The 8492-nt window shown below is 44.1% G+C and overlaps 5 non-coding genes across 5 annotated transcripts; all 5 read right to left on the bottom strand.

Annotated features, from left to right (window-relative positions):
- Nucleotides 1–1216: 1216 nt before the first annotated feature.
- Nucleotides 1217–1288, bottom strand: trnaa-ugc (transfer RNA alanine (anticodon UGC)). Its single transcript has one exon. It is a non-coding gene; the product is annotated as a tRNA-Ala (tRNA).
- Nucleotides 1289–2007: 719 nt separating this feature from the next.
- Nucleotides 2008–2079, bottom strand: trnaa-ugc (transfer RNA alanine (anticodon UGC)). The gene has a single exon. It is a non-coding gene; the product is annotated as a tRNA-Ala (tRNA).
- A 951-nt stretch (nucleotides 2080–3030) lies between these two features.
- trnaa-ugc (transfer RNA alanine (anticodon UGC)) lies at nucleotides 3031–3102 on the bottom strand. The gene has a single exon. It is a non-coding gene; the product is annotated as a tRNA-Ala (tRNA).
- An 899-nt stretch (nucleotides 3103–4001) lies between these two features.
- Nucleotides 4002–4073, bottom strand: trnaa-ugc (transfer RNA alanine (anticodon UGC)). The gene has a single exon. It is a non-coding gene; the product is annotated as a tRNA-Ala (tRNA).
- A 1033-nt stretch (nucleotides 4074–5106) lies between these two features.
- trnaa-ugc (transfer RNA alanine (anticodon UGC)) lies at nucleotides 5107–5178 on the bottom strand. The gene has a single exon. It is a non-coding gene; the product is annotated as a tRNA-Ala (tRNA).
- Nucleotides 5179–8492: the final 3314 nt, after the last annotated feature.

Below are 8492 nucleotides of genomic sequence, written 5' to 3'. Positions count from 1 at the left end.
AGGTGGTGTGGCCGTAACATTTGTCTGATGTGACTTGGTAATCCAAAACTGTCAGTCACAGTCAGGCGCGTCGTTAAACCTGGGCATTCGAGGCTATAGCCCCGGATCTTTTTGGAATAGCCCCGGATCGCTGTGGCATCAAAAATATAAATAATAATTATATTAATAATCATGAAAATAGCCCTGTAGAGTTCACTTCTTTGTGGGTTGCATTACCGGCCACAGATGCAACATTAGAGCCAGTGAAAACCGCAAAATTCTGACGAGTCCAAATATGGGCATATTTAGAATAATTTGTTGCAAAATGTTGCAAATTGTATTCTCTAGCGCATAGCGCATCAGGTCGATATTGCTGTTTAGTGGGCCGTTAACGTTTCGGGGCCGCCGGGCTGATTACTGCGGGATAACAATGTTGCGTTTATAAAAGTTCCTTGCAGCGCCGTCCGGTAGCCTGAGCCGTGCAACCGCAACCTCTCACTCACTCACACACAACACATACAATCTGTCTACGTCGCAACCAAGTCGATTTTGTCTAGAGGGGAGTAACTGAGCGCCCCCTCCCGAAGTGGTATGGCCCAGGTCGGCCTTGAACTGCGATTGGCCAGAAAGACATAACAGCTAATGTCAACATTGAACTCTCGTGCAGGCTCGAACAGAGTGACACACAAACACAGACACCCAATATGCTGTTTAGTGCTGCTTGCACAGATTCAGGAGACCAGCAGTGAATTCAACCCGGTTGAATTCATTGGGTAGGCGCACGACAGTGTTTATTTGCCTACAGGCTTTTCTAATGTCTCATCTTGGCTGCTAGTGTATGTGGTGCACTTTCCTATCCTTAACGTAAACATTAACATACTCAGAAGGCCTGCCCAGACGTGAGTCAGGCATGACGATTGGTCTTTTCTTTCCTTCTCAAACTACGTTACAATTGCATATTTCAACAGCCCGGTTTTCAAATTTTCCCGGGGGAGAAACACCCGAACCCCCTTTTAAAATGACTCTAACTTCTGGGCTACAGCCCCGAACGTTTTCAATTGCTAGCGACGCCCCTGGTCACAGTTAACACATGCAATCTGTTTAAACTAAAGAGGGAAATCTGAGTCCACGGCGAGCTTGGGATTTGCGTGTGCCTTGTTTTTCAAGTTCATGAAATAAATGCGTGAATTTATTGTTTGTTTTATCAAACGAATGTTTCTTAATGAAATTTGTGACTTGGAGATGCCGGGGATTGAACCCGGGGCCTCATACATGCAAAGCATGCGCTCTACCACTGAGCTACATCCCCACTGAAAATATAATAGAAAAGAACAACATATAAATGAGTTATAAATGAATAAGCCTTGGACGTGACCAATCATGCAGACTGGCTTTGAACGGCTGATTCCATGGATGTACTTTGCGTGTGCCGTGTTTTCCTGCCGATGTGGCGGTTTGCAAATTGAATTCTCTATGCATAGCGCATCAGGTCGATATTGCTGTTTAGTGCTGCTTGCACAGATTCAGGAGACCCGCAGTGAATTCAACCCGGTTGAATTCATTGGGTAGGCGCATGACAGTGTTTATTTACCTACAGGCTTTTCTAATGTCTCATCTTGGCTGCTAGTGTGTGTGGTGCACTTTCCTATCCTTAACGTAAACATTAACATACTCAGAAGGCCTGCCCCGACGTGAGTCAGGAATGACGATTGGTCTTTCCTTTCCTTCTCAAACTACGGTACAATTGCATATTTCTTCAGCCCGGTTTTCAAATTTTCCCGGGGGAGAAACACCCGAACCCCCTTTTAGAATGACTCTAACTTCTGGGCTACAGCCCCGAATGTTTTCAATTGCTAGTGACGCCCCTGGTCGTAGTTAACACATGCAATCTGTTTGACCTAAAGAGGGGAATCTGAGTCCACGGCGAGCTGGGGCTTTGCGTGTGCCTTGTTTTTCGAGTTCATGAAATAAATGCGTGAATTTATTGTTTGTTTTATCAATGAATGTTTTTTAATGAAAATTGTCACCTGGAGAAGCCGGGGATTGAACACGGGGCCTCATACATGCAAAGCATGCGCTCTACCACTGAGCTACATCCCCACTCAGATTCTAAAGGAAAAGGACAATATATAAATGAGATATAAATGAATAAGCCTTGGACGTGACCAGTCATGCAGACTGGCTTTGAACGGCTGATTCCATGGATGTACTTTGCGTGTGCCGTGTTTTCCCGCCGATGTGGTGGTTATGCTGTTGAGAGCTTAAATAAATGGACTATATAAGTTGACTATGAACAATTATTGAAGTTTAACATTTTGTTCAGCAAATTTGACAACTGACAGATGCAATATTGTAGCCAGTGCAAAATCGCAAAATTCTGATGTGGACATTTATGGCCAGATTTAGAATCATTTGTTGCAAAATGTTGCACATTGTATTCTCTATGCATAGCGCATCAGGTCGATATGCTGTTTAGTGCTGCTTGCACAGATTCAGGAGACCCGCAGTGAATTCATCCCGGTTGAATTCATTGGGTAGGCGCATGACAGTGTTTATTTGGCTACAAGCTTTTCTAATCTCTCATCTTGGCTGCTAGTGTATGTGGTGCACTTTCCTATCCTTAACGTAAACATTAACATACTCAGAAGGCCTGCCCCGACGTGGGTCAGGCATGACGATTGGTCTTTCCTTTCCTTCTCAAACTACGTTACAATTGCATATTTCATCAGCCCGGTTTTGGAATTTTCCCGAGGGAGAAACACCCGAACCCCCTTTTAAAATGACTCTAACTTCTGGGCTAAAGCCCCGAATGTTTTCAATTGCTAGCGACGCCCCTGGTCACAGTTAACAGATGCAACACATGCACACACACACACACAAGGAGTTTTTCACCCGCTCCGTATCCAGCTGGTTCCACGCTTAAAACACCCAGGCTACTAGCATGCGGCGAGCTTGGGCTTTGTGTGTGCCTTGTTTTTCAAGTTCATGAAATAAATGTGTGAATTTATTGTTTGTTTTATCAATGAATGTTTTTTAATAAAAAATGTCACTTGGAGATGCCGGGGATTGAACCCGGGGCCTCATACATGCAAAGCATGCGCTCTACCACTGAGCTACATCCCCACTGATAAACCATTGGGAAAAGAACAAGATAAAAATGGAATATAAATGAATAAGCCTTGGACGTGACCAATCATGCAGACTGGCTTTGAACGGCTGATTCCATGGATGTACTTTGCGTGTGCCGTGTTTTCCCGCAGATGTGGCGGTTATGCTGTTTAGAGCTTAAATAAATGGACTATATAAGTTGACTATGAACAATTATTGAAGTTTAACATTTTGTTCATCAAATTTGACAACTGACAGATGCAATATTGTAGCCAGTGCAAAACCGCAAAATTCTGACGTGTACATTTATGGCCAGATTTAGAATCATTTGTTGCAAAATGTTGCAAATTGTATTCTCTATGCATAGCGCATCAGGTTGATATTGCTATTTAGTGCTGCTTGCACCGATTCAGGAGACCCGCAGTGAATTCAACCCGGTTGAATAAATTGGGTAGGCGCATGACAGTGTTTATTTGGCTTCAGGCTTTTCTAATGTCTCATCTTGGCTGCTAGTGTATGTGGTGCACTTTCCTATCCATAACGTAAACATTAACATACTCAGAAGGCCTGCCCCCACGTGAGTCAGGCATGACGATTGGTCTTTCCTTTCCTTCTCAAACTACGTTACAATTGCATATTTCATCAGCCCGGTTTTCAAATTTTCCCGTGGGAGAAACATCCGAACCCCCTTTTAGAATGACTCTAACTTCTGGGCTACAGCCCCGAATGTTTTCAATTGCTAGCGACGCCCCTGGTCACAGTTAACACATGCAATCTGTTTAACCTAAAGAGGGAAATCTGAGTACACGGCGAGCTTGGGATTTGCGTGTTCCTTGTTTTTCAAGTTCATGAAATAAATGCGTGAATATATTGTTTGTTTTATCAATGAATGTTTTTTAATAAAAAATGTCACTTGGAGATGCAGGAGATTGAACCCGGGGCCTCATACATGCAAAGCATGCACTCTACCACTGAGCTACATCCCCACTGAAAAAGAAATGTAAAAGAACAAGATATAAATGAGTTATAAATGAATAAGCCTTGGACGTGACCAGTCATGCAGACTGGCTTTGAACGGCTGATTCCATGGATGTACTTTGCGTGTGCCATGTTTTCCCGCCGATGTGGCGGTTATGCTGTTGAGAGCTTAAATAAATGGACTATATAAGTTGACAATGAACAATTATTGATGTTTAACATTTTGTTCAGCAAATTTGACAACTGACAGATGCAATATTGTAGCCAGTGAAAACCGCAAAATTCTGACGTGTACATTTATGGCCAGATTTAGAATCATTTGTTGCAAAATGTTGCAAATTATATTCTCTATGCATAGCGCATCAGGTCGATATTGCTGTTTAGTGCTGCTTGCACAGATTCAGGAGACCCGCAGTGAATTCATCCCGGTTGAATTCATTGGGTAGGCGCATGACAGTGTTTATTTGGCTACAAGCTTTTCTAATCTCTCATCTTGGCTGCTAGTGTATGTGGTGCACTTTCCTATCCTTAACGTAAACATTAACATACTCAGAAGGCCTGCCCCGACGTGAGTCAGGCATGACGATTGGTCTTTCCTTTCCTTCTCAAACTACGTTACAATTGCAGATTTCATCAGCCCGGTTTTTGAATTTTCCCGAGGGAGAAACACCCGAACCCCCTTTTAAAATGACTCTAACTTCTGGGCTACAGCCCCGAATGTTTTCAATTGATAGCGACGCCCCTGGTCACAGTTAACAGATGCAACACATGCGCGCACACACACACACACACACACACACACACACACACACACACACACACACACACACACACACACACACACACACACACACACACACACACACACACAGAGTTTTTCACCCGCTCCGTATCCAGCTGGTTCCACGCTTAAAACACCCAGGCTACTAGTATGCGGCGAGCATGGGCTTTGTGTGTGCCTTGTTTTTCAAGTTCATGAAATGAATGCATGAATTTATTGTTTGTTTTATCAATGAATATTTTTTAATGAAAATTGTCACATGGAGATGCCGGGGATTGAACCCGGGACCTCATACACGCAAAGCATGCGCTCTACCACTGAGCTACATCCCCACTGAAACTCGAAGGAAAAAGGACAAGATATAAATTAGATATAAATGAATAAGCCTTGGACGTAACCAGTCATTCAGACTGGCTTTGAACGGCTGATTCAATGGATGTACTTTGCGTGTGCCGTGTTTTCCCGCCGATGTGGCGGTTTTGCTGTTGAGAGCTTAAATAAATGGACTATATAAGTTGACAATGATCAATTATTGAAGTTTAACAATTTGTTCAGCAAATTTGACAACTGACAGTTGCAATATTGTAGCAAGTGAAAACCGCAAAATTGTGACGTGTACATTTATGGCCAAATTTAGAATTATTTGTTGCAAAATGTTGCAAATTGTATTCTCTATGCATAGCGCATCAGGTCGATATGCTGTTTAGTGCTGCTTGCACCGATTCAGGAGACCCGCAGTGAATTCAACCCGGTTGAATTCATTGGGTAGGCGCATGACAGTGTTTATTTGGCTACAGGCTTTTCTAATGTCTCATCTTGGCTGATAGTGTATGTGGTGCACTTTCCTATCCTTAACGTAAACATTAACATACTCAGAAGGCCTGCCCCGACGTGAGTCAGGCATGACGATTGGTCTTTCCTTTCCTTCTCAAACTACGTTACAATTGCAGATTTCATCAGCCCGGTTTTCAAATTCCTGGGCTACAGCCCCGAATGTTTTCAATTGCTACCGACGCCCCCTGGTCAGAGTTAACACAAGCAATCTGTTTAACCTAAAGAGGGGAATCTGAGTCTATATTTCCCTTTTCTTTATAGATCTGTATTATTCTGCCACTGCACCTCTTCATTACATTCTACTGGTCCGGTTGTTGTAAAAAAAAATAGGCAAGATTGTTTATTTTGACCTTAATAAAAGTCTTGAATATTCTTGTGGAATTAGTTTTGGAATTGATCTTTTTAATGTAAATCGGTACAAGACGCTTCATAATGAGTCTAAAGAACACAAAGTCCGTAGCAGGATGAAGTTCTGATTACAACTCCAAACAAACTCTTTGGAGTCAGATGTTGGCCCGAACACTTATACGTAACCAGGCTTGTGTTACCGCCAAACACTCGCTGTGCTTATGGCTTCAAAGAAGTAAAAGACAAGGGCTGGAATTTTTGGAATTACTTTCTTTTGTTGGAGATAGATAGAGAGGAAAACCTAATTTAGAACAGGACATAGTGTGTGTGTGTGTGTGTGTGTGTATGTGTGTGTGTGTGTGTATGTGTGTGTGTGTGTGTGTGTGTGTGTGTGTGTGTGTGTGTGTGTGTGTGTGTGTGTGTGTGTGTGTGTGTGTGTGTGTGTGTGTGTGTGTGTGTGTGCATGTGTGGGGGGGGGGGGTTGTTCGCAGACAAAAGCAGAGAGTTCTTACTCTGTAGAAGACGAAACACGCAGAATGGAGAAGGAAGGACTAAAGAGTAGCCTTTGTTTCGGGGTCCGTATGGGACGCTGGCACTGCCACACTTCTTTTGGTCGGGAACCAAAGGAGCTAATTAAATAACTCAACTCTGCATAATTCAAAGAGTTTTATTTAAATGAGCTGCTGTGATAAAGAATGTCTCTGGAATGGCTTTTAGCGAAGCAGCGCTCCACTTAGCTTCCTTTCGGCCGTCGATTGGAAAGCCCCCGAGTATTTCTGTCCGTCTACGAGATGGCACACACACACGCTCACACACACACACACACACACGCACACGCAGTGGCGTAACAAGGCAACGATGGGCCCGTATGCAGGATGTTCAAGGCGGGCCCCCCCCCCGTACGCACCCGCATACCCTGCTTACCGATAGTTACGCCACTGCGCACACGCACACACACACACACGCTCACACACACGCTCACACACACAGACACAGACACACACATAGATCGGATACATTTTGAGACGACCCTAAACCTCAGAACTTGAAGAGGTAAAGGCTGAGGTACTTCAGTGCCAGACTGAAAAATGTTCTGCACAGCAGAAAAATATATTTTAAGTGCCCTGCATTTATCTTTAGACCTTTACCTTTTGTGTGCATGAAAAGTCTCCGATAGATCACTCGTAGGCCTACCAATAGCCTATACTTCTGTGGGAGTAAAATCTTCACCTGGGCAGGGGCGTAGCCACGTGGGGGCCACCCCGCTGGCCCCCCCGAGTATTACAAAAATAAATAAAATGGACAGAAACGGTCTAAAGAAAGCTGAAATATATGCACTATTAGTTTAATCTAACTTTGACTCATCATTCTTATTGAAAGTGTTCTGGCCCGAGCTGGCCACCACAGTAATAAAATAATGGCTACGCCCCTGCACCTGGGTATTGGAAGTGATTACTTGTTGAACCTGTAGGCTAATATAGAACAAGCCTTCTTGTTTGGTAGTTGCCTATCTTAACATATCATTAATCATGCAGAAGCCAAATCGACGTTAGACGTGATCATTGTTCATGTCGGTGTCAACTACTAGCAAGGTTCTCCAAACACGCATTTTAGACTATCAGTGCTGCTCACTGACAGAGCTCTGAGTGAGCCCCACTGCTATCTGACGTCCGTCAGGTGGAGCGCTGCCAGACACACGGCCAACCATCTGAGCTCTGTATTGACACACTGGAATCAGCAGTTGTAGTTGTGGGTAGTAGTGGCAGTAGCAGTAGCAGCAGCAGCAGTACAAGTAACAGCTGTAGCTGTGCGTAACAGCAGTAGAAGCAGTGAGAGCCGTTGCAGCAGTGACAGCCGTTGCAGCAGTAACAGCAGTTGCAACACCAGCAGGGGTGGCAGGAGTAGTTCAGGAGGTAGAGGGGGTTGACTGGTTGCTATTTCGATCCCGGCTTCACCTAGCCGAGTGTTGTGGTGTCCCTAAGCAAGACTCCTCACCCTAAAAGCTGGCTGTCACCCTGCGTGGTAGACTCCAGCGTCGTTGTGTGAATTTGTGAATGATTGGTCGTAAGTTCGCCTTTGATTAAATCGTCAGCAAAACCCCCTAGATGTAAATGTAACAGCAGCAGTAGCAGCGACAATAACAACAAAAGTCATTCAGCTGCACATTTTGCCCAGAAACCACAACAAGACAGATCATTTTCAGGAGAAAATGGAGGGACCAGCCGCCCCAAGATGCGTCAATAACACACACAGAATACACATGTCTCCCAGGGCCATGATTTCTCATTATATGATTGAGAAAGTCATACTTTAGCTGTGTGTGTGAGTGTCTGATGTCCCCCAAATCGTAGATTCAAGCCTCGACTCTCTACAGTCTCAGAATCTATTTGACGAGGATTCTGCAGGATTGTGTTCTTGGTAAAGGTCAATTAGATGTAATCTGTCAAAGCTGGTGCATTTGGTT

Source organism: Gadus morhua, chromosome 10, assembly GCF_902167405.1.
Source record: "Gadus morhua chromosome 10, gadMor3.0, whole genome shotgun sequence".
NCBI classification, from domain to species: Eukaryota; Metazoa; Chordata; class Actinopteri; order Gadiformes; family Gadidae; genus Gadus; species Gadus morhua.
The sequence above is the reverse complement of the archived record's forward strand: the minus strand, read 5'-3'. Positions and strand labels throughout refer to the sequence as shown.